This window comes from Ursus americanus, chromosome 2 (assembly GCF_024610735.1).
Source record: "Ursus americanus isolate L20-20 chromosome 2, mUrsAme1.1.p, whole genome shotgun sequence".
Lineage (NCBI taxonomy): Eukaryota > Metazoa > Chordata > Mammalia > Carnivora > Ursidae > Ursus > Ursus americanus.
Genome location: NC_142128.1, coordinates 84,624,992 through 84,649,744, shown reverse-complemented (window position 1 = coordinate 84,649,744; position 24,753 = coordinate 84,624,992). Strand labels below are relative to the sequence as shown.

Sequence of the window (24,753 nt, the reverse complement as noted above, 5' to 3'; positions counted from 1 at the left end):
AAGGACCATGAAATGGCCCAAAATGCACTCGTGTGTGTCTCAGCACCAAGTTGTACTGGTAAGTTCAAGTGAAGCTGGGGATATTTATCACACTTAAGACCCCCCCCCCCCACAGACACACACACCAAGTCGTGATTAAGTCCCCGCCCTCTCCTGCCTCTCCTGACCTCTTGGGAGGTGCCATGCCACTCCCTCTCTCAGCCTGGGGTGTTTCACTCTCTGAGACAAAATATCCAATAGAAAGGGGGCTGGCCATGAAGAGCCTGGAGCAAGCCACTAGAAATGCAACAGTCAAGGCTTGCCTGGTGGAAAATCCGGCACAGTGCTGAGGCACCATCTGCCTGGAAATGAGACTCATAATCGGGCAAACCACCTTCCTCCTTGGTAGGATTTTTAATCAGTCACAGCAAGTAGTACCAATTAACGAACAAGCTCTTGATTTGCACCCTGTGATTCTTCAAGAAGCTCAAACCACTTCAAGCAGTGGCCTATTAATTCCCAGAAATCCATGTGAGATGATAAAACGAGATAGGGAGAATGGGGTGACGGATAAATTACTAGCCAAGAAAACAAAATGATCAGTTCTCTCAAAAGAGTGAAAATGAGTCAGTGCTGCAGAGGGAAGCTAGAACCTCAGGGTTCTTCCAGGATGAACTTTCAACATTGGATAAAAGACCTCCACACCAACCAACGCCCTTTTTCTTGGGACATATGCTCCCAGGGAGGTAAGCTTGACCACAGAAGCACCCACTCCTCCTCAGGTATCAGCTCACCAAGAGCTAAGTTTGCTTGTCTTTGCTGCTTAGCCCAGTGCCCTCCAGAACTGTTCTCTGAACCCCGTTTGCCCAGCAGGAAATGTGAGGAGAGGTGACATTTCAATGTCACATTTTGTGATCAGGGAAGAAGTGCTGGTCCCAGCATTGGTTTAACGCAGATAAATACACTCAGATGTCTTATCACCCCAACTTCCCGCTTCACAAGGGGCAAAACAAAAATAGCTCATCAAGTCTAAATTAATTTTCATGTCTGTTCCACTGTATTTCCAGAGAGCCAACACAGAACATGTTCTATTGGCCCTATAATCCAGCTCTAGAAGTATGAAAAAGGGGAGAAAACCCCCCAAATTGAGCATCTTGGACTGAAAAACCCTTCAAAAACATCACCTTCCTCTCCACTCCCCCCCAGGAGAGCTAAATAGCCCAGACCCACAGTACCCATGATTTTCTTCTACCCTGGTACATTCCAACTCTACCAAACTAAAAGGTTATTATTAGGTGAAAGGTGAGTCCACCCCCTTGAGTAGGGAGGTTTTCATAACATCTCTCTGTGTAATGAACATGCCACTTCCCCAAACAGTCCATACTGTTCCCTTAAAAAAAAAAAAAGTGTTTCATGGAATCTATGGTGTGTCAGCCCCCCTCCCAACGTCTGAGTCAGAGTACGTGTGCGTCTTCATCCAAGGTTCTGGATGATCAAGGTGTATCACTTTCAGAGTTGCTCCAATAGCTGAACTTATGGCTGTCTTCCAGCCACACACAACATAAAGCACTATCTATTTTAAAACAAATTTCCTAACCCACATGCGATGGAAGATACCTCATACAGAGGAAGGTTTCCTACTGAAACAAATCACTTCTATCCCCAACTGCGTTTGTCATCACTCAGGATTAATGCGTGTTTCTGTGTATGTATTTTTATCTTTGACCATGTAACTCCTGGAGCAAAGAAAGCCACCTCAAATTTGACCAACGTGCCGAGCCAATTCAGAGCTTTAGAAGAGGAATGAATGGGAGATGAGAGCCCTTAAGCCCAGGGACTTCTCTCACACAAACAGTAAGTGGGGGGGGGGGGGACATTCCTCCGTAGAGGGAGGAGGCAGGATGGATGATCGGGGAAGGACATCAGCAGCAGAGCAAAGGCAGCCGTAGCGGCCGCACTTCGCGAACTGCCTGCAGAGGGGAGTGCAATCTTTTCCGTGTACAATACCCAAGCACCCTCTGCTGCTCCCTCGCACGGGCACGAATAATAAACACACCGAGGTGAGCAAACCGATGCACGGAGACAAGCCACCCCCAAAAGGTCAAAACTTCAGAAATCCCGGGGATCCCAGCACCCACCCAAACACATCAATCAGTCGGAGCGGGAGAAAGGACTCAAAGACTTAACACAGGATTCTGAATTTTGTTTTTTCTTTCCAGATCTGGCTTGCAAACTACGGTGGCTACATGCACAGCTCGAGAGGAGCAGGCAGGCGGAGGGCGGCGGGGGGGGGGGGGGAGGCGGGTGGGAAGGGAGGGGTGTCTCACACCAGCCACCCAGGCCTCAATGTGACGAAAGTCGTCAGCAGCCCCAACCGCATCCCAGCCCCTCCGCCCCGGCGAGCAGACGCCCCCACCCCAGCTTCCGTCCCCGCACTAGCGGCAGCAGCCCCGGGCCGGGCCGCGCGCCGGCAGCGCCACCACCACGGCTCCCATCCCTTCCGCGCGGCAGACTCCCCGCAGGCCTCCCTCCCAGCCCACCCGCGCTCGCCGGGGAGCCGAGCCGCGGGCCGCGCCGCCCGCTCCCCCCCGCCCGAGGCCGGCGGGGCCACGCTTACCTTGGGCGCTCGCGGGGGGGCTGAAGGTGGCAAGCCTCCCGCCCCCCGCCCCTTTCCTCCTCGCCTTTTCTCTTCCTCCCTCCTCTCCTCTTCCTTCGCCTCCCCACAGTGAGTCCGGGTGTCCCCCTCCTCCCCGCCGCTCGGAGTAGACGCCGAGAACCCCGGAGCCCGGCCCGCGTGCGTGCGTGCGGGAGGCGACGGTGCGCGGCCAGCTCTCCAGTAACTGAGCGCGGCGCGCGGCTTCCAACTAAAGTGTGAAAGAAGCGGCGGCCGCGGGGCCGCGGCGCGGAACGTCCCCCCGGGAGTGGGCAGGGAGCGAGCGGGAGCGGGCTGGGAGCGAGCGAGGGAGGGGACCGCCGGGGAGGGGCGGAGGGAGGGAGGGGCCCTCTTCGCCCAGTCACTCACTCGAGGGGCGGGGGTAGCCAGCCACGCCCCCGCCGCCGGCCCCTCCCGGCTCCCGGCTCGGCGCGCGGCCCGCTCCCCTCCCCCGGGGAGTGGCCTGCGGAGGCCGCCCGGCCGCAGAGCCCCGGGAAGACCTCCCCCGGCGAGCGGGCTAGCGGGGCTGCAGGGAGCGAAGGAGGGCGCCCACGGGCACATATGTGCGCGCGCGTGTGTGTGTGTTTGTGTGTGCGCGCGCGTGCGGACGCGTGCCTTTAGCCCGCGGGCAGGCGGGAGGAGAGAGCCCGGCGGGAAAGCTGCGTGCGGGCCCCGTCACCGGGGAAGAGGCGCGGGTGTAGCGGGGCAGCACCGAGGCCGGAGGGCCCAGCTCTGGGAAAGACCCGGCCAGCCCCTGGGCCCTGCCGAGGGGCTGCGCCTGCTGGGAGCGGACCGAGGGAAGGTTGGGCACCCTCGGCGCGCCGCGCGGCCCCTCCCTCCCTGGCTGGAAAGCCGCAACGCTGCGGCTCCCGCGCGGCCACGGAACCGCCTCCACCCTGCTCTGGAGCCGCGACGCCTTCCAGATGAATGAAGCCCAGGCGACCCCGCGGAAGCGGCCCTGCGGGGGGTGGGGGGGGAGAGCCCGGTGCGCCTCCGGCCCCGGCTCGAGACTTCGCGCCCTGCTCCTCCTACCCGCCCTGCCCAGCCCCTAGGGACTAACAGGGCGGAGGCCGCGTGGGCTGGGCGCGTCTGGGACGGTTGAGGGTCCAGAAAGATCGCCGTGCAGTTTTCAGTGGGCACTCACAAGAGGTCACCCAATTTCCCACCCTTTGGGAGAAGGTATTTTTTTTCCCTCCTCTTGGTCATTTTGGATGTTCCGTGCGAGCACGGAATTGATCTTTCCACATTGATAGCGGTTGGACGTCTTTTGTGCGTCGTCCCCGCGCCTCGCTGCTGCATCATTGCCCCAGACACGTGAGGAATGCCAGGCCTCCAGAGTGAGCGACACCCAAGAAAACAATAGGGGCAAAAGATAACCCCCAGGTCTCGTGGATTACACACAAACCGAACCATGTGTCACTTTCCACCAAGATGAAGTTGGAAAATGGAAAAGGACACGTCAGAGCCGTGACAGTGATGAGACACTTAACTGAAAAGCAAATTCATAATTTAGTGTAATGAAATGAGTTAATAACCACCCATCATGTCTGGGAAGTCAGGCTTTTTGAAAAAATGGTTTTCCAGTGTTTTTTCTTTCTCAATTTAAAAGGCTGGTATCATGTTGTTTTTGAAAATCAACTTGTGTTCTGTTTTTTAAATTACCCATATTCTAGTTCGTTTTTCTCCTAGGAACCAGAACTCTCTGTAGTCTAAAGAGGAATGGCTAAGAAGGGAGAAGAGGCAAATTAGGATTCCAATCAGGCACTGCCAGCCACCGTCTCCATCACCCTAGGCAACCCGTTTCATTTCTGTTAGCCTCACTTTCCTCAGCTGTAAAATGGGATTGCTGATAATGCCTCCTACCTCATAGGCTTGTTGTGAAAGAGGAAAATAAAATGAGGTGCCAATGTGTGTAAAACACTTTGCATAATGACACATGGTAGGAACTCACTAAATATGAGCTGTTATTTCAGATATATAGTTTAACCCCAAATTTGGTAGACTTTTTTTTTAATCTTTGCATTCCTTCTTAAAGTTGGGGGAGGGATCCATCTGCTGGGTTTATGCAAATGTAGTCAACCCTTCTTTGGGGTTTTTAGGCCATGCCTAAAGCCTCCTATGCTAAAATGAAAGAAATATATGATGACTAAGATGTGTGTGTGTTTATCTGTGTAAAAGGATCCTTAAGAGTAACAAGCTTTTGTCTCTCCCCCTCCTCCCCACTTCCCTCATCCACACAGACCACCCTGAATAGACTGACTCTGTAAATGTTGACCTGTGTTGAATTCTATCCCTTCAGGCCTCAGAATAGTGACTGATACTGTTGACTCAAGTTGAGGGCAAGGCAATGTCGGTCTCCTTTGACTTGGTCTCCCCAGAACTAATGGAAGATCACAGAGCAAGCACTTCATACATGTGTAAATTAAAGGGCATCTGTACTATGAATTTAAAAGCAAGTTTTAAAGTATTCAAAGGGATACATGTTCATTGTAGGAAATTTAGAAATCTTGGAAATTTGGCCAAGTAAGAAGAAAAGAAAAATCACCATAATCCTATCATCCAGAGAGAAGCACTCAATAAGTGATTCGAGTATATTCATTTTCCCTTCATTTATTTCATCATTATTTCATCAGCAAATATTTATTAAGTACCTAGACAACTTCCTAGGGCAGAGAACAGGTTGTATATTGTCAAGTAAGTGTTTGTTTCTCAATAGACACTACTCCTTAGAAGTACCAGTTTATATGGTAGTGAGGTTCTCAGGATAGTCAACAAATAGTCCATGAAGAGAATCTGTAATTAAACGATAGTGTTGACCAGAAACAATCCAGGTTCTATAGGGCTGGAAGCAAGTTTGGGGAGCCAAATCTTCTAGATAAGGAAGACAAAAGTACAAAAACCCCTTGGAAGGTTTCATGTGAAATAAGGGATCATGAAATTTATGCCCCTTTTAGCTTTTTAGTAAACCCTCTTTGGTGCTGTAATTTTTGTAGCACTTAACTGCTTTGATAAACATTGTTTTAATGAGAAAACTCATTCTTCATTTCACCTGGGATCCCAGGGACACCTCTCCTCTCTCTCTCCTCCCTAGCACATCTGGAAGACACAAGAGTGGAGACTTCCACCACAGAAACACACACACACACACACACACACACACACACGGGCACGTGCGTGTGCACACGCACACACAGTCTTGCACATGGTCATACGAGAGATAGTGGGACCATGGGGACTTGGGCAAGGACAGCAGAACAGAAGATCACAGGAGGAAGGGAGGGGGTAGACAGGAGGGTCTCTGAGGGGCTGGAGAGGCAGGACTGCAGCACAAACCATGCAATTCTGTTTGGTCAGCACAAGCTAAAGCTACTAGACGTGTTATCACAGAATAATCTCTCTAGCTATTCATAATTATTAAGATAACTCTAAACATAAAAATAATGAAAAACATGATTATCTCCTCTGGTTACAAGTAATAAAACCATCACCTCTTTGCCCTTCCACCCCGGCAGAATCTCTGAATTCCATACCTTCAAACGCTTCATAGTTTCCAAAGAAAAATGATACCCTTTATGCTCAGAAAATTTGCATTTTTAAACTTCAAAGTCTCTACTCTTATAATTAATTTTCTTTTATTCCTAAAACTTTAACTTATAAATACTTGGCACTATAGGACCATTCATAACAAACATGTTTGAATGTTTTGTTTCTTATTTTTTCTTTTATGTAGATTGAATGTTTGTATCCCCCCGAATTCCTATGTTGAAGCCCTAACCGCAGTGTCGATGCTATTAGGAGGTAGAACTGTGGGAGATGAGGTCATGAGGGTGGGGTCCTCATGATGAGATTAGCGCCCTTATAAGTAGAGAATACAGAACTCTACCCTACCCCCCCCCATGACACACCCATCTGGAAAGTGAAGCCAGGAAAAGGGCCATCACCAAGAATTTGACCATGCTGGCACTCTGATCTCAGACTTCAGCCTCCAGGACTGTGAGACATAAACATTTGTAGTTTAAGTCACCCGGTCTGTGGTATTTTGTCATAGCAGCCTGAGCTAAGGCATATAGGTTCCCTTCCCTATTGACTATAAAAAGGAAACCAAGGAAAATGCAGGCTGATTGAAAAAAAAAGTAGAAAACGTTATATAAGCCACCTCCTAGGATATCGCATATTGATCGACATGAATTCATTCGATGTGATTTGTTTTTAAAAGGTACTAATCAGGCTAATTTTTTCTGAACGATCAAGTTAAAAGTAGCTTTGGCAGGATTATTCAAAAACAAGTTATCCTAAAATAAGTACGACTCTGCAATGTGCTTTCTTTGTATTTGTTCCGTGGGTAACAGCTGACACTGATTGTCAGCTGTGTTAGGCATCATGTAATTCATAACGTATGTGAACTCACTTCATCTTTCTCAGCAATGCGATCAGAGAGATATTGCTGCTCTCACCATTCCCATGCAGATGTGGAAATGTAAGCACAGGGGGGTAAAGTAACAAGAGCCAGGCCAAGTGGTAAAGCCAAGATTGGTTCTCACTAGTCAGATGCCAGAGCCCACACTCTGTTGGAAATATATTTTCTCTTCCATCTCCTCCATTTTTTTGCTTCAATTTTACTCATCCTTCAAGGTGAGGCTCCAAGTCTAAGTCGTAAAGGGAGGTCTATCTGAGCAACCCCAGCCTCAGAGTCTCTGAACTTTTGTGTAGCCGTAGTCTTCCTCCTTTGTTGACATTTTACAACCTTATGCTGTTGGGGACCTTCCACATCTTTTATGTTAGCTCCACCATCAAGACCAGTAGCTCGTGGTTTGAGACTGGATAGTTTGTGTGTGTGTGTGTGTGTGTGTGTGTGTGTGTGTGTGTGTGTGTGTTTAAGTCTTCCTTTGGGGAGCGACCACAACGCCCAGGCAGGTAAAGCACCCAACAAACAGTTGTGGACTGAGGGTTGTTTCTGTACAGCTATGCTTATACTGGTTCATTCCAGTGACACCACACAGCCCCTTCTGAATGGTTGGGGCTACATCAGAGCAGGTAGTTTAAAGTCAGTGCTAACAACTTGCTAATGGTTCTAATTGGTCTCTCAATGATGTGTGAATTACTCTGAGTAACTTGCTTTTCTAGATCTGAAAGTTATGACTCTGACTTACATCTATTTATTTCTTCCTTGGGTTTCTCCCTAGGGTCTGTATTTTCTTTTATCTCACTTTTCAAATTTGGGTAGATAGAAGATGAAAACGTGTAACAGTCACTTGAAGCAGGGAGTGTTAAGAACCCATAACCAAGAGATGAGATTCAGCCCCAGGCAAAAGAGAAGAATGAAAGAGGGCAGGGATCTCAGATGCCCAGGAGGTGTTGGCTAAGCCCTCAGGCTCTCTGCTACCTCTCCTCATTTCACAGCCTTGCCCAGATATTGGAAGTTAGCTTTCCAGCATGGAGCCCCTTTTTCCAGGTCACACAACAGCTCTGCCACTGTGGGTGTAACAGATGAATCCCTGGACACTCGAGTCATCGGTTCGTACTGGTATCAGCTTAGAATATTGTCCTGCTTCCAACCTGCAGTGTGTTAATGGTAATTGTTATTTCACCGTTGGTCTTGTCTCTCCAGTGGATTATAAACTCTGGGAAGAGGAGGTCTTGCTCTCTGTTTCTCCATCATGCACACAAAACCTTCCATAATCTGGGTTCTGCCTACCCTTGAAGATTAAGTCCTAGGTGCAGTCGCTAACTGGAAGGATGGCCCAGCTACTTGGCTGATTTGCTGGTTCCCATCCATCTTCCACTGTTTTCTACCCGTGTACCCTTGGCACTGTTGCTCCTTCTGAGTAGAGTACTCAAACCTCTACATATTCCAAGAGTTCGCCTGTCTGCCAATCCAACTCTTTCTCTGCCGTTCACTAGCTCTGTGGCCACGGGCCAGCCATCTTGACCTCTCCGAGCCTCGGGTTCTTCGTCTGCAACAAAGGGACCATACTATGTATACAGAGAATTAAAAATAAAGGCCTGGCATTGGAAATATTTAAAGAGCAGATATAGATGCTTTGTAAATGGTTATTATAATCTCTTGTTCTTTATGGTCTGACTTAAATGTCTTTTGTTCCGAGAAGCTTTCCAAAATCCCCCTTGTCAGAATTGAACTCTTCCTCTCCACCTCCTATTGGAGTTTTGGGCTTTTTTAGAGCCTTTGAGATTTGGTTTATTACTTATAGTAGCTAACCAGTTCTGACTAATACATGGCAGACACGTATTTTGCAAATTGTACAATTTGGTTGTTTATGGTACAATCACATGACCGTGTAACCATCAACGCTGTTCCATTCTGGAACATTTTTATCACCTCAAAGAATAGGAGGGTTTCGATTTTTCCACATCTTCACAGACATTTGTTAATACCTGTCTTTTTTGTTCTAGCTGTTCTAGTGGGTGTGAAGTGGTATCTCATTGTGGTTTGGGTTTGCATTTCCCTAATGACTAATCATGTTGAACACCTTTTCATGTGCTTTGTTGAACTTTGCTTATAATTTTGTGATGGCAGTTGCTACAGCCAGCACTTGGTTACTCTTCCCATTTCCTATAACCCTTTGCTTAAAGCTTAGTAAATTGCGGGGCTCAAAATGTGTTTATTGAATGAGTTATTTATTGCAGATATCACCCACTAGGTATCCTGAAGTGAACTGACTTTAAGAGAGAAGAGAGAGAACAAAGAAAGTGTGGAGAAAAGAATAGAACAAAATATCAAAGAGTATGATGCCTATTATTCTGAGAGTATAAAATTATACGTTGAATAATGCTTTACAGCTATTAAAGATATCCTGGTATTTCTACCAGCTGATCTGCTTTCTCTGTCCTTTTTTTCTTGATTATTTGGGTGGATTCAATAAGGAGGTATTATATACAAATTAAGACTTTTTAGTTTTAAATGAGAAAAAAAAGAATTAAACTGGAAAATGTAATTTTCAACCGATGATTGTAATTGGAGCACAAGAGCTTTACTCCTTCATCCTCCTTCAAAGGAATTTTAAAAACAAGAGCAAACCTGTAACTCAACTGAAGTGCTACCACATTCTAGAAAATCTAAAAAAAATTTTGTTAGATACTTCCTTTAAATAAAATGAGACTCATTTGAAAGAAAAAGAAAGGCAACCTCCAATTCATGAAATGAAAAAGCAAGACCCAAGGAGTGAGAAAAAGGAGTTTGCACTAGAGTCTCACTGTCACCCATGCTGGAGAGCCTGGAGCTACTGTAGGCAGAGAGGAGCAAACTGATCCCTACAGAACCTCCCAGAAGTGTACCAACAGCAATACTCAGAGTCAGAGCCCACTGCAGTGCTCAGAACCACCTGCTAAGGGGTACTGTTGGACAAAGGGCCCAGCCCAGCTAACAGTGAACTACCTTACAGCTGGAAAACTCAGCCACTCTCCAGGGTTACCTCACTCCCTTAGAGATCTGTTGTTCAAGTTTCATGTCTACCTCCTCAGGTTACTGATCTGATGTGAACTAGTCCCTTCTTCCAGCTTGTGCACGGTGTTTTAGTTAGGCTTTGTTGGTTATAAGAAATAGAGACTTAATTATACCAGCTTGAGTCAGAGGGACCAGGGAGAATTATTGCAAAACTCTCTAAAACATCATGGGAAGCAGATCCCTCCAGGAAATTCAAGAACAAGAACCCTAGAACGACCAGACCTCATGGACATCATTATAAAGATGAGACTCCACAGAGCTTCCACCTCTCTGTCCCACTATAAAGAATTGTAATGCCTCCTAAGCCTTCTCATCACAGAGGAAAAACAACATTTCTTTGGGGTTTTTTTTGTATTTGTATATGATGATGGATGTTAGATAAAGGTATTAATGATAATTATTTCACAGTGGATGTAAGTCAACTTATTATGCTGTACTCCTTAACCTTATACAGTGCTATGTCACTTATATCTCAATAAAACTGGAAAAAAAGAAATACAATACCAGTGAATGAGAAAGATATTAGTATTGATATATCAGACAATCTCTAATTTATATATACATCAGTTGCAAGTTTAAATATTTTATTAGTAGTAAAATTTTACTTTGCAACACACCATACAATAGTTCACAGTGACTGAGAGCCACTGTACGTGACAAAAAAGAAATGCATACATTTTGCAAAGTAGAAAAATGTATAGGCCACATTCTGATGACAGTGCAATAAAACTGGAAATACATAAAAAGGAGATTTTTTAAACCTACAGAAAAATGTAAAATATTCTTCTTGGGTAAAGAATTCAAATAAATGGGAAATTCAAATAAATGGGAAAATTCAAATAAATGGGAAAAGATAGATTATACCACTAATAGGGTTGGAACAAGCTGCTAACAATTTGTAAAATAGCAAAATTGAATTCCTACCTTGAGCAATATATAAAAATAAACTCCATATGGATGACATATTTATTTATATTTTTTGCCTCAATTTCTTCATCTATATTTTTATTATTTAATTTTTTTATTTGAGTATAGTTGACTTAGGATGGCATATTTAAACGTGAAACGTAAAGCCATTTTAATTTTTTTTTAGTACAAGAGAAAACATAGATTTAAAATTTTGTATGACCTTGAAATAGACAAGGCTTAGCTAAGCAGAAATCATAAATGAAAAGATTACATAAAACAATTGTATATCAGGAAAGCATCATAAACAAATTGAAAAGTAAATGACACACCGAGAAAATATTTACAGTATAGTTGATAGATAAATGATTAGGACATTAATATGTAAAGAGTTCTATAAACCAATAAGAAAAGATACAAATTCAATGGAAAGCTGATCGAAGATATGATAAAATAGTTCACAAAGAGGAAATATAAGCTATTAATAAAATAAATTAAGAAGTTCAGGGGCGCCTGGGTGGCACAGCAGTTAAGCGTCTGCCTTTGGCTCAGGGCATGATCCCAGCGTTATGGGATCAAGCCCCACATCAGGCTCCTCCGCTATGAGCCTGCTTCTTCCTCTCCCACTCCCCCTGCTTATGTTCCCTCTCTCGCTGGCTGTGTCTATCTCTGTCGAATAAATAAATAAAATCTTTACAAAAAAAAAAAAAGAAGTTCAATGTTACTAGTGTTTAAAGAAAATAAACATGATGCCATTTTCTGTGTGTGTAACTGGCAGATTTTCAATAATTACTATCTCTAAGGTTGAGGAAAGTTTAGGGAAACAGGCACTCTCATATACTGCTGATAGAGTAATTTATTAATATATATCAAAAGCATTAGAAGTTTGTATGCCCTTTGCCCTAACCACTACTAGCCTTCTGGGAATTAATCAGAAAGAGGTATTCAGAGACACACGCTAGTACATACCATGCTAAAGAGTTTTTAATGATACGGGGAAATGTTTATGCCACATTATACTATAAAAGAAGACATCAAATTGTACATAAAACATGATCGTAAAAAGGTTAAAATATAAACACATGTTCTTTAAAAAATATTAAAATGTTAATAATGGTGGTTTCTGTGGTGGAATTTGGGGTAACTGCTTTTTAAAAAACGTTTTCTCAAAAAAAAATTTTTTCCTCCATTTTTCAAAGAGCCTATTTTACTTTTATAGTTACAGAAAAAGGCTATTGAAAAAAGAGTCTACTCCTTTAAAAGAGTCAATTAGGGAAGTATAGCTATTGAGATTGGAAGCAACCTTGAAGATTTTTAATTCAAACCCCTTTCTGCTCACTGCTAGCCCATCAGCACTTCAACTTATAATATAAAGAATATATTTTCAGGTTGCTCTTACTTCTTTAACTATTTATGTATATTTGTTTATATAGCATTTTCACAGGAGAGTCATACAAATAATTCAAGGATCAGAACTTAAGACCTATGTGAACAGATAAAGATGCTGGGGTTGGAAGGATAAGAGGAAGAAGAGGCTATTTTAAGTCTTTGCTCTCTTGCGGCACATGGTCTGGTTATGCTTCTTCTACGTTGTCTCAGAGCCTGAGAGGTAACATGGCTTCTTCTTCTTTTTTTTTTTTTAAGATTTATTTATTTATGTATTTATTTGACAGAGATAGAGACAGCCAGCGAGAGAGGGAATACAAGCAGGGGGAGTGGGAGAGGCAGGAGCAGGCTCATAGCGGAGGAGCCTGATGTGGGGCTCGATCCCATAACGCCGGGATCACGCCCTGAGCCGAAGGCAGATGCTTACAGATGCTTAATGACTGAGCCACCCAGGAGCCCCCGGTACCATGGCTTCTGTGGCAGTTACGAGAATGCACTTGCGGACCTCCAACCAGAGAGAACACGACGAACCACGGGCCCCATTGCCGTGTTTGTGCGGAGGCCAAGCTTCCCAGTGGGGGCTGCAAGCCAGTGACCAAGTGCATTAGGGATATTCCAGCAGACCCATTCCTGGGAAACGCGCAGGACTCCTTAGACCCCAGATCTTGCCCCCAGGACTCTGTGCTCTTTGCTGAACCAGGGAGGCCAACTCCACCGCAGCAGAGGGCAACTCCCCCAACCTTCTGTATCTCCCTCCCTCACTGCTCTTACTTGCTCTGCCAGGCTTCTCTGAGTTTCTCCCCATTTTATTCTCATTCAAGTATTTTTCCCTAACAAAATCCTTGCATATTTAATCCCACCTCAGAGGACCTGAGCAAACAGAGCTTCCCAGCAGTCTTGAAATCCTAAACCTTGCTGCCTCCCCCTCCCCCACTCCTCACAGTCAGCCGCCATCATCGTCACCAACGCAGGTCAGTGAGGCAGAAGGGAAAGAGTCGGAATGGGATTAATGGGACAGACAGCCTGTTGCAGTTTCAGACACTGTGAGGTAATAGATACAGATTTAGTCCCATTTCATCTATTCAGATCCATCTTCCATTTCCATTCCTGTGCATTTCTCATCCCAACTTCTTGGAGTCTGGATAAATTTCTGCTGAACCCACATTCACCAATGAGACCAGTGCTGTCCAATAGAAATATAATGTGAAGCACATATGTAATTTAAAATTTTCTAATAGCTGCATTGGAAAATAAAAAGACACAGGTGAAATTACTTTTAATAATAAAATTTAAGTCATTGTATCAAAAGGTTATTTCAGCATGTAATCAATATAAAAATCATTAATGATATATTTTATTTTTTCTTATATCTTTGAAATCCACCATGTATTTTATATTTATATATATATGGGTTATATTTATATAAATATATATTTACATATACTTATATATGTATATATATGTAAATATATATATTTATTTATAGCACATCTCCATTCAGACTAACTACATTTCAAATAGTCAGTAGTGCCACATGACTAGAGGCTGTATTGGGTGGTACAGAACCAGACTATTAAGTACCTTTAACATAAGAGTGCATTTTTTCCTATGTTTGGCTTGGAAGAACAACTGGGACTGGAATGGGCATTCAGTAGATGCTTCATAAATACTTGGTTGGTTATTGTTAAATGAATATAAAGAAATAGTTGGTTATTGTTACATGAATGACATAGAATGTATGTGATATAAGGGTGTCTTACCCACATGGCTCTAAGGGCTAGGGAGTAACTTGGATGATGGCCACAGGCTAGGTGGGGACTGGGGTATATGGGGGAGCCTCTCAGCTCCAGGTGGTTATTGATGTCTGTGCAGGTGAGTCCTTTGTGATTTATCAGGAGAGACAGAAATCTCAATTTCCATGTGAAATCTTCCAGCTTTTAATGTGAACAATCAATTCAATTTTTTTTTAATTATTTGACAGAGAGAGAGAGCAAGGGAGCACAAGCAGGGGGAGCGGCAGAGGGAGAGGGAGAGGGAGAAGCAGGCTCCGGCTGAGCAGGGAACCGGAGGTGCGGCTTGATCTGGGGACTTAGGGATCATGACCTGAGCTGAGGGCAAACCCTTAATGGACGGAGTCACCCAGGGGCCCCATCAATTCAAATTTAAAATGCGTATGGGTCAGTGTTTGCTTGTGGAACACACGTGTTTGTGACTCGTACTCTCCACTATATGTAATCCTTTGAAGGCAGACAAAATACAGTCACAGGTTAATTAGCATTAGCAAGAGAATTAAACAAAAAAATTATAAAAGCTGCCATGTTGCTTTCTGTGGGGGTTAGGGGAGGTGTCACATGTTCTTCAAAGCTTGGGTTAGCCCATTTCAAAAATGTTAAAATCCTGTGATTTCAGACCATGATTTCTTTTTCTATACGTGTACATATAGATAGATACAGCTTTAACATTTTCCTGTAGAAAGAGAGTGAGATGGGACACAACACCTCTAAGTGCTTGATATCACTACTGCTGACTGAACCCATGGGGCAGAAAATGCTTATTTAAATGAGACAATGTCAAAATCCTTCCCACTCTCAACTACCAAAGAGCTTCATCCTGTTGGTGGTAGAGAGAGCCTGTCAGGCAGTCACCCTGGGATGCCCTGTCACTGCACCACACCACAGCTGTAACCCACACTCCCCAGAATTTGCCTGACGTTCAGAGTGGCCACCAAGCTGAGGACCCATCTCTCCACAGTGTCACCTCCAGTGAGGGCTGAGGAAGGAGCATGTAGTAGGAAGGCCCTCCCTCCATAGTAACCAGTAGGCTGTGATATGTACCAGCTCTGCTAACCAGTGCCGTGAACATTCTGGAATGCAATCCTGTGCATCATCCAGGTTGATTGCCACATTCCTGTGGGTGGGAGATTCGACACTGATTCTGTAGATCCGGACTCCAAGTGCACGGACCTGCCGTTTCTACTGGAGGCAATGCCTCTGACGACAGACAAAACACAGTGGCAAACTTCTGTGAGAAGGGTGGGAACCAGCATTCCCTTCACCACTGGTGCTGACCTGCTGTCACTTCCCTTCCGGGTCTTGTGCAGAAGAGGTCGTTAAGCTAGTGAAGAGAATAATTCAGGATTTAAACCCAGAATTTTCTGATTCCAGGGCTAGGATGCTTCCATGAAGTTCAGTGGTTCCTGGTCCTCAAATCTTGCCCTCATTGCTCTCTGCTGTGCCACCTTGTTTCCCCATACCCTTCAAGCTCTTTTCGATCCAACTGGACTTTGCCATTGGATATAGAGGTGGGGTAGTAATGATCGCAACAGCTCATATGTGTCAAGGCTCTTGGTCCAGCACTGTGTGTTTGACCTGAATCATTTCCGTTGGATCCTCGTGGCATCTGCGTGAGGGAGATGCTACTATTATAACCACTGAACAGACATAGAAGGACTCAGAAGCTCATGGAGTTTAGGTCACTTACTCAGACTTGCAAAGCTAAAATATGGTGATCCAGATTTGAAACTGGGTTTATTTTTTTACATTTATCCATGATCCCATATCTTTCCAAAAGGATTTGAGGTTGGTATTATCAGCAGTGATAAATCACAGAACATACTTTTATAAGAAGCAATGATAGTGGAAAGTGAGGGTGGGAAGGGAGATTCAGGGCAGGCTCAACTAAACCGTTCTATATAGGGGTTGACACATCTAGACTAGTCTGTGTCAAAGACTAATTTAATTTACATTGTTAACTAAATAAAGGTAATGTTTTACTGGGCTGTCCGTGCTTGGAGCCATCAATCATTCCTCTCTTTCCTACGCCTGTCCCGATCAGTTAGAACTTAATCTCCTCAAATTTGTCTCTTCTCTGCCCTCATTGCTGCTCCCCCAGTTCAGGTCCTCATCATCTCTTGTTGAATATCGAAGTACTTTCCCAACACTTCCTCCCTCTGTCCCTTTTTTTTCTCCACTGTCACCATAATCAGGTTGCTTTTACTTCCTAAATAAGTCTTTCTTTCCATTTCTTCTCTGTTTTTTCCAGCTTAGACCCTACTATCTCTTGCCTGGATATCACGGTCATCTAACTTGTCTTCCCGGCCCCCTGCCTTGCCCCACTCAAATCCATCCTCCACACACCAATTGGAAAATATCTATTCTCTGCTTTAAATTATGTATTGCCCTTTTGTGTACCAAAGGGCACTATCAAAGAAGTGAAAAGCAACTCATGGAGTGGGAGAAAAATCTTTGCAAATCATATGTCTGATAAGTAATGAACAGCCAGAATATATAAAGAACTTCTGTAATCCTACAACAACAAAGCAAACAACTCAGTTAAAAAAATTAGCAAATAGGAAAATAGATAATTTCTCTGGAGAAGATATGCAGATAGTCCATAAGTCCATGAAAAAAGGCTCAAATCACCAGTCCTTAGGGAAATGGAAATCAAAACCACAATGAGATACTACTTCATACCCATTAGCATGGCTACAATGAGACAGAAAAACAAAATAAATGTTGGAGAGGATATGGAGAAACTGGAATCCTTGTACATTGCTGGTGGGAATGGAACAGGGAATGGCTGCTGGAAAAAGAGTTGGACGGTTCCTCAAAAAGTAAAACCTATAGTTACCATGATAAAATAATTCTACCTCCAGGTGTATAACCCCCAAATTAAAAACAGGGATAGATACTTGTACACTGATGTTTGTAGCAGCATTATTCATGAGAGTCAAAAAGTGGAAACAACCCAGATGTCCATTAACAGATAAGTGCATTAACAAAAGGTGGTGTGTGTAATTCAGCCTTCAAAGATGAAATTATGATACATTCTACAAATGGATGAGCTTTGAAAACAGTATGCTAAGTGAACTGACACCAAAGGACAACAATTGTAGAATTCCACTTATCTGAGGTACTTAGAATAGGCAGATACATAGAGATAGAGAGTAGAATAGTGGTTGAAAGTAGACTGGGAAGGGGGCAGGGGGAAAATGGTAATTCTCTATTAAACATTAATTCCATGTTTAATGAAGAGAGTTTTTGTTTGAGATGATGAAACGTTCTGGAACAAATAGTGGTGATGTACAACAGTGTGAATATACTTAATGTCACTGCATTGCGCATTTAAAAATGGCTAAAATGGCAAATTTTACTATACTTACCATGATAAAAAAAATATTTTCTGTCAACAAGATAAAGCCCAAGCTCCCTAGCATGGCCAAAAGACTTTTTATGACCTCACCTCTGCCAATACCACAGGTTCATCTCCCAGAATTCTCCCTGCCTTTGATAAGACATTTGAACGATTCTCCTTTCACCATGGGGTTCCATGCCCCCTCCTTCATTCAAATCTCAACTCAGACTTCTATCACCAGGAAGTGCCTCCCTTCCCTTGACTCCTCATACTTCACTCAACACCCCTCATTCCCACTTTCCATCTTACTGAAACACACAAACTTCTACTGGTCCCTCAGCATGGAATGCTGTTGGAGTCCTTCTGTGAAGCCCCCCTGCCCTTTCTTAGGCAGGGTAGCTTCTCCCAGCACCACATTCCTGAATCTCTCAGTGCTCTCCTTCCTTTGTGCGGCAATTATCAGTTCACACATCTGCCTCTCTCACTAGCTCGGGAGCTTCTCCAAGGAGGAGGCCACAGTGCCTCAACACACAGCAGTATAATGGGGTAAAAGGCCCACTCAGAAGCCCTTGCTGGATGACTGAATGTCTATGAACGGCCATATCTCAAACTTTTTCAATTTGGACATGAGAAGAATAGGTCCTTGTTCTCTAGGGAAATAGAGGAAGAACTTAAATGCACTTTTCCCATCAAAACCTGAGATGGTCTTATTGGCAAGCTATGAGAAAGTAGACTCTAAAAGACATTCATGTTTTGTTTAATTTCATTTTTGGTGGGCTGGTTCTCTTTTAGTTCTAAGGATATACCGTGAAGACCAGAAGTCGACATGACTTCTAGCTTTAAGAAGAAGAAAAATACTAGGGGAAAAAAATAGACATTTTGAAAAACTTCCAGGAAATGTGGTTCCCTAAAGAGGGATATTTTGCTCAAGCCTGTAACATACGCTCACCTGAAATGCCATGTCTTCATATTTTTAGTCTGCTTGTATTGGCCAGCCTCTGCCCCTAACATAAATCATTACATGACCCCTCACTACCGTTTTCAGTTGTCCCTTCCAAAATCAAATGTTTAATGGCAGCCAAAGTCCTTCTTAAATATCAACTTTCATGAAAGCCTAATACAGAAAGAATAATAAAGCTTTTGAATACCTATTACACACACACTGCCTTCTGGATACTACTTATGCCACCTGCCTTGGTTTGCTTGGGCTGCCGTTACATGCACCATCAACAGAGTGGCTTTAAACAACAAAAATGGATCATCTCACAGTTTTAGAGGCTAGAAGCCCAAGGCTAAAATGTTAGGAGGGTTGGTTCCTTTTGGGGACTTACAGAAAGAATCTGCTCCGTGCCTCTAGCATCCGGTGGCTTGGGGGCACCCTGTGCTATCCTGGTGTCTAGAAACATCACCCTGATCTCTGCCTTCAGCCTACACAGTGTTCTCCCTGAGTGTGTGTGTCTGTATCCAAGTTTCTCCTTTTTATAAGGAAACCAGTCACCTTGGATCAGGAGACCTGGATCGTCCAGGATGACCTAATCTTAACTAATGATGTCTGCAGGGACCCTATTTCCAAATTAGGTCACAGTCTAGGAGTTAGGACTTCATCGACATGAATTTTGAGGGGCCATAATCAACCCACAGCACCACCTCATTTAATCTCCCCAGCAACCCACTGAGAAATTTATTGTCGTCCCCATTTCACAGAGGATGAAATTGAGGCTCTGTGAGATTGAGGAATTAACTCAAAGTAGAACGACCAGTGAGTCGCAAACCTGGGATTTGAAATGTGGTCTTTCTGATTACAAATCACCATTTCTCCTCATTATATAAGCAAAGCACCATTGTTTACAGTCTCTGCCTGATTTCTTCTAGGCTTAGTAAATACCTGTCAACGTAGTGAGCCTGAGCCTCTTCACTATTACATAATGATTTCGTTCCGTTTCAAAATATTTAGCGAGTGCCTGCTACTGTAAGTATTTCAGACACGGGGGTTCAAAGATGACTTGAAACATGGGCCAGGTTTCAAGGCACTTAAAATTTAATGGAAGAGACAGATAGATAAACAAGTCACTCTTTCATAAGGAAACCTCAAGTGTTAGGTAGGGATTCAGACAACTCTGCTGTGGAGGGATTAATACTAATCAATAGCATTCAGCCAATAATTCTTATATCCTTGCACGGACAACAGGGGACTGAGGGAAGCACATTTAACCCACACATTTCCTTTGTTCTAGCACGCTCTCCCCTCCTTCACGGGACTGTCGCACATGAGCTATCCAACAAGGAATTCATTTCTCTAGCAGAATAGCTTTAGCGGAGCCTGGTCTCAGCACGATGTTCCTTTCTCTCCTTTGAGGTCATTCAATCTCTCTCAGTGTAGAGGATCTGGTGCTTGAGACATTTAATCTTAGCATGAAGCAGCTTCCCTTCTTTGAGTCCGATGATGAAGTTTCTGCAAGAAAACAAGAGGGCCTTTTCTTCCTCACCCAGGCTCACCCCGAATGTCACAAATTGGCCCTTCTCTGGGGGAAAGTACACAGGTTGAAGGGAGCCAATCTTTTCTTTGCTCTAGCTACCAGAATCAGTCTGATGGATGAAACCGTTCCAAGGAAGGCGCTTCTTCAAAGCAATGTCACAGTTCCTTGCCTTTGAAGTCATCCACATAAGCCAGTTACTAAAGAACAGACACGAGTGCATGGCCCTGTCGAAACGCAGACACACACTCCAATATGTTACAGACGCTCAAAGAGCAATGATGGAATACTTTGGGCTTTAAAAAACAATCTTCTTGCGGACATGAGAATACCTGTTTTAAAATTTTTCACAGGATCAGATCATATAAGATTCTGAAACTTCCAGACAGAGCAAGCATGAGAATCAGAGCAAGAGAAAGAGAGAGGGGGGCTCTTCGTTCCTAAAAGGGGTGCTATCATACTTTGCACTCTGGGTTTAACAAGACGTGGCAGAAAAAGGCTAGCTAGTATTTGGGTTTCGACCTCAAAAATAGAGCCACAAATATTTTCAATTCTCTAAATCCTCCTTGATGTTATATTTACAAATAGTTTATTCACACATCCATCCAACAAATATTTATTGAACGACTATTATGTGTCAAGCACTGGGTGTATAGAGAAGGTTTGGAGGAACTCAGACTCAGGATTATAGTAATGCCAGTGTCAATGCTAACCACAAACAGATAAAAATTCCAGCTGATGGGGCGCCTGGATGGTTTATTCGGTTGAGCATCTGCCTTCTGCTCTGGTCATGATCTTGGAGTCCTGGTATCGAGCCCGGCGTCAGGCTCCCTGCTCAGCAGAGAGTCTGCTCCTCCCTCTGCCCCTCCCCCTTCTCGTTCTCTCTTTGTCAAATAAATAAATAAATAAATAAAATCTTTTTTTTTTAAAAAATGCCAGCTGTTGCATGCTAAGGACTATCCTTCTTTGTGTCTGTGTCTGGGGTGGATGGGTTTGCAATTCTGTTATAGGTTGATGCAGGACCAAAGTGAATGGCTCACTCAGGTCTTCATGAATAAGAGTGGTAGATATGAAATACTCAGACATAGCTCTGTGTTGGAGATAAGCTATGTCAAAAAGGGAGAAAACTAAGAAAGTAATGAGTTAAGAAAAAAAATCTTTCTTCCAACAGAAAAATCACCAGGGCTAATATGTATAGTTTTGGAGTAAGCGGACACTAAGTATAATACAACATTCTCTTCATTTGATTATATGGCTAGCACAGTATTAGTTAGAATGTTTTGGGTTATAGGAATAGACAATCCACCCAAAGTGGCTTAGATAAGAAGGATATTTATTATCTTACACAGCAATGAAATCTGGAGGTCAGGTGATATCTGAGGTTTCGTTGCTGTTGTTTTTGTTTTATATCTGAGTCTTTAATTCAGCAGCTAACAAGTTCATCAGGAAAACCAGATTCTTTCCATATTTTATTACCTCATCCTCACTGTGTTGGCTTTTGGCTCCAGACGTATTCCCTCATGGTGGCAAGATGGCTATGGCAGTTGTAAGCGGCATAGACTCACAAAACTATATCCAATGCCCTGAGAAGAAAACATCTTTTTTTTTTTTTAAGATTTTATTTATTTATTTGATAGAGAGAGACACAGCAAGAGAGGGAACACAGGCAGGGGGAGTGGGAGAGGAAGAAGCAGGCTCCCAGCAGAGGAGCCTGATGTGGGACTTGATCCCAGGAATCCAGGATCACGCCCTGAGCCGAAGGCAGACGCTTAAAGACTGAGCCACCCAGGCGTCCCTGAGAAGAAAACATCTTCCTTTGCATTCCTTTTGAACAGCAAGGAGAACCTTCCAAAAACTCCTTCTGCAGACTTTCTCTCTGGTCTCATTGGCCAGAATTATGAATCCCATGCTTATTCTTAAACCAATCACTGGCAAAGGAAATGAAATTACTATGATTCACCTAAATGATCAAGATTTTGCCCCTGGGGTCAGCCTCCCCCGAAGAAAATGGCTATCTGACTTGAACAAAATGGGAGTACCTATAGCAAAGAAGACAGGAAGTAGTTGGTGGTGGGAGGGAATGGATATAAGATAGACAACCAGAGGGCCCAGCACAGGAGATTTACAAAGCAGAAGTACCTCCAGGCAAGGAGTGATTCCATTAAGGGAACCTTCTCTAATGACCACTGGCCTTGACCTTGCTTCACAGATGAGCTTCTCTTACAGGAATGAGTTTTGCTGAACTTTAGCATAGCTGCTAAGGACACACTGTGCTGTATATTCTGCTGGTTCATATTACACCACCTTGACCTGAAGCCAAATTATGCATAAGAGTTCTAAAATGGTTTATGGCTAGCGCAGGCTAGCTGATGTCATTTGTCAAATGTGGCACTCTAGAATTATCTTACCAATGTAAAACCAGAGAAAGACTTTTCCACAGAATACTTATAGGAAAATGTGATTTTGCAGCAAGAATAAAACACCCTACAGCTTACTTTTTGTGGAATAATGGGGTAACGGACTCAGCCCGTTGCAGTAATGGCGAGGAGAGTGAAATTAGTGACCAACGAAGATGTTTCAAGTTGAAACTCAGTGACAAAGGAAATACGGGTGGTGCTCCTTTGAGTTGTTCTCTCCCTGTAAAACTGAAATTCTGAGCTTCTGGAAATGGAGAAGTTCCCTTTTTATATGCAAATTATTCAAAGGTAGAAAAGACCATATTAGCATACTTTTTTTTTTTAATATTCCCAATGTACCTAACACAGTGCTTCGCATGCAGTACTGAAAAGCCATCTTGATGAACTGATTGTAGTAAGATTCCTTCAAGAAATTGTCAAAACAAGAAAAGACATCGAAGTATGAGATACCTGGGCAATATTCCTACTAAATCTCTCTTTGCCGATGCAGAGGCTCTCCCCCGGCTTTGTACAATGGGTTCCTAACTGTGGATGCTCATTGATTCATCTACAGGACTTTCAGCCTGACTCGGTCCCACCCACAGAGCTCCTGATTTGCTATAGAGTGAACCCTGGGTATTGAAACATTTTTAAAACTCTCTAGGTGATTCTAATGTGCAGTCAGGGTTGAACACCTGCATCAGAATCACCTGGATAGTGATTCCTGGACCTATCTTCAGAGTTTCTAATCACTAGGTCCGAGGTGGGGTCCAATACTCTGCATTCCTGAGTTCCCAGGAGATGCTGACGTGGCTGGTGGGGCACACTTCAAGAACCCTGGCTCTAGGGCACAGTTTAGCAAACCCATACCCCTGTATAGGTCATAGGTCTAATTTGGACTGTTTTTTTATAGCCCATGAGCTAAGAATGGTTTCACATTTTAAAAGGGTTGTAAAGAGAATAAAACAAAACAACAAAAACAAAGAATATGGAACAAGGACTGCAAAACCTAAAGATATCCAATGTCTGACCTTTTACAGATAATGTTGGCTGGTGCTCTAGACTCCTGCTCTAGAGTATCATGAAGTCTGTTTTTTTTTTTTTTAAGATTTTATTTATTTGACACAGAGAGAGAGCAAGCAGGAGCAGAGGGAGTGGCAAAGGGAGAGGGAGAAGGCTCCCGACTGAGCAGAGAGCCTAATGCGAGGCTCGATCCCAAGACCCTGGGATCATGACCTGAGGTGAAGGCAGATGCTCAACCGACTGAGCCACCCAGGCGCCCCTGAAGTCTGATGGGGAAAAAAAGTAAAAATCTTAAAGAACAACTGTGGTGGGAAAAATTGTTCTGGTAGGTAGGGGGGAAACTATAAACACAGCTAAAAGATGATTAATCCCTTACTATGTGCCAAGAGGATGGCATACTTTCATTTATCCTGACGACTATCCATTATTCTTAACTCTCATTTTATAAAAGATTAGGAAATTGAGGCTTAAGAGACATTAGCTTACTAGAATATCAAGCTAATAAATGATAGAACTATGATTCAAAGATTCCTCCCAACCACACAATGTCAGAAAAAGTTGGTAATTCTGTTTAGAAGTGGCTGTAACTCCCAGAGTGAGTCTAAAAATACAGTAAATAGTAAAAGCCCCATTTTTTTTTCCAGTGGTTCAATTCAGTTTGTTGTTGACTGTTTTTCAGGCATTGTGCTATAAAAATACATGAACTATCACCCCTTTTCTCAAGGAACTTACTGTCTAGCAAGAGAAACAGACATGGAGAAAACCTATACAAAGTCCAACGAGGGCTCAAAGGACAGAGTGGTCAGGCAAGACTTCGCAGAGCAGAGGCCCTTGAAGGATGTTAGCTGTCCAGATGGAAAGGCTCAGGAAGGTTTCCTAGCAGAGAAAACAGTATTGATAATCCAATACAGGCAAATCCCACATGGAAGAATTTTACTAGCTGGCGGAGCCTCCCAGGATTCCTGCAGCTCAGAGAGCTCACGGTGGCCTCGGCCTCCAGCTGTACCGATGTGACAGGTAGGCAGCTAACAGAGAGGAGACCCCTGGCGTGCAAGCCTGGGGACAATCAGTGACCACAGCAGTGAGTGTGTGATAGTAAACGTTGGTCCAATTTCAGTAAAATGAGAAGCTTTCATGGTTTGGGGCAGTCATTTCCAAGCAAAGTTATTAAAAGAAGGGCTTATTTCAGTTAATGGTTAGTCTGTTGATGGACGGGGAGAGCTGTACTTGAGCATGTGATAATGATACAAGGCTTGGGTTTCATACACCACTTTTGGTCAGAACAGTCTGAAACCTCCAATTTTATATATGTCCGATTTGCCTTGCTGAGTTGAGAAGGCA

At 43.7% G+C, this 24,753-nt stretch overlaps 1 protein-coding gene across 4 annotated transcripts in view; it reads right to left on the bottom strand.

Moving 5' to 3' along the window:
• C2H1orf21 (chromosome 2 C1orf21 homolog) overlaps nucleotides 1-2,955 on the bottom strand; it is a 219,440-nt gene extending 216,485 nt beyond the window's left edge. The window contains exon 1 of one of the 4 annotated variants that reach the window (XM_087858378.1): nucleotides 2,597-2,955. The gene's annotated coding sequence lies outside the window, so the exon portion shown is untranslated. The remainder of the gene's footprint in view (nucleotides 1-2,596) is intronic. The other 3 variants (XM_087858380.1, XM_087858391.1, XM_045811474.2) reach the window with 3 other exon arrangements.
• Between the last annotated feature and the right edge of the window lie 21,798 nt (nucleotides 2,956-24,753).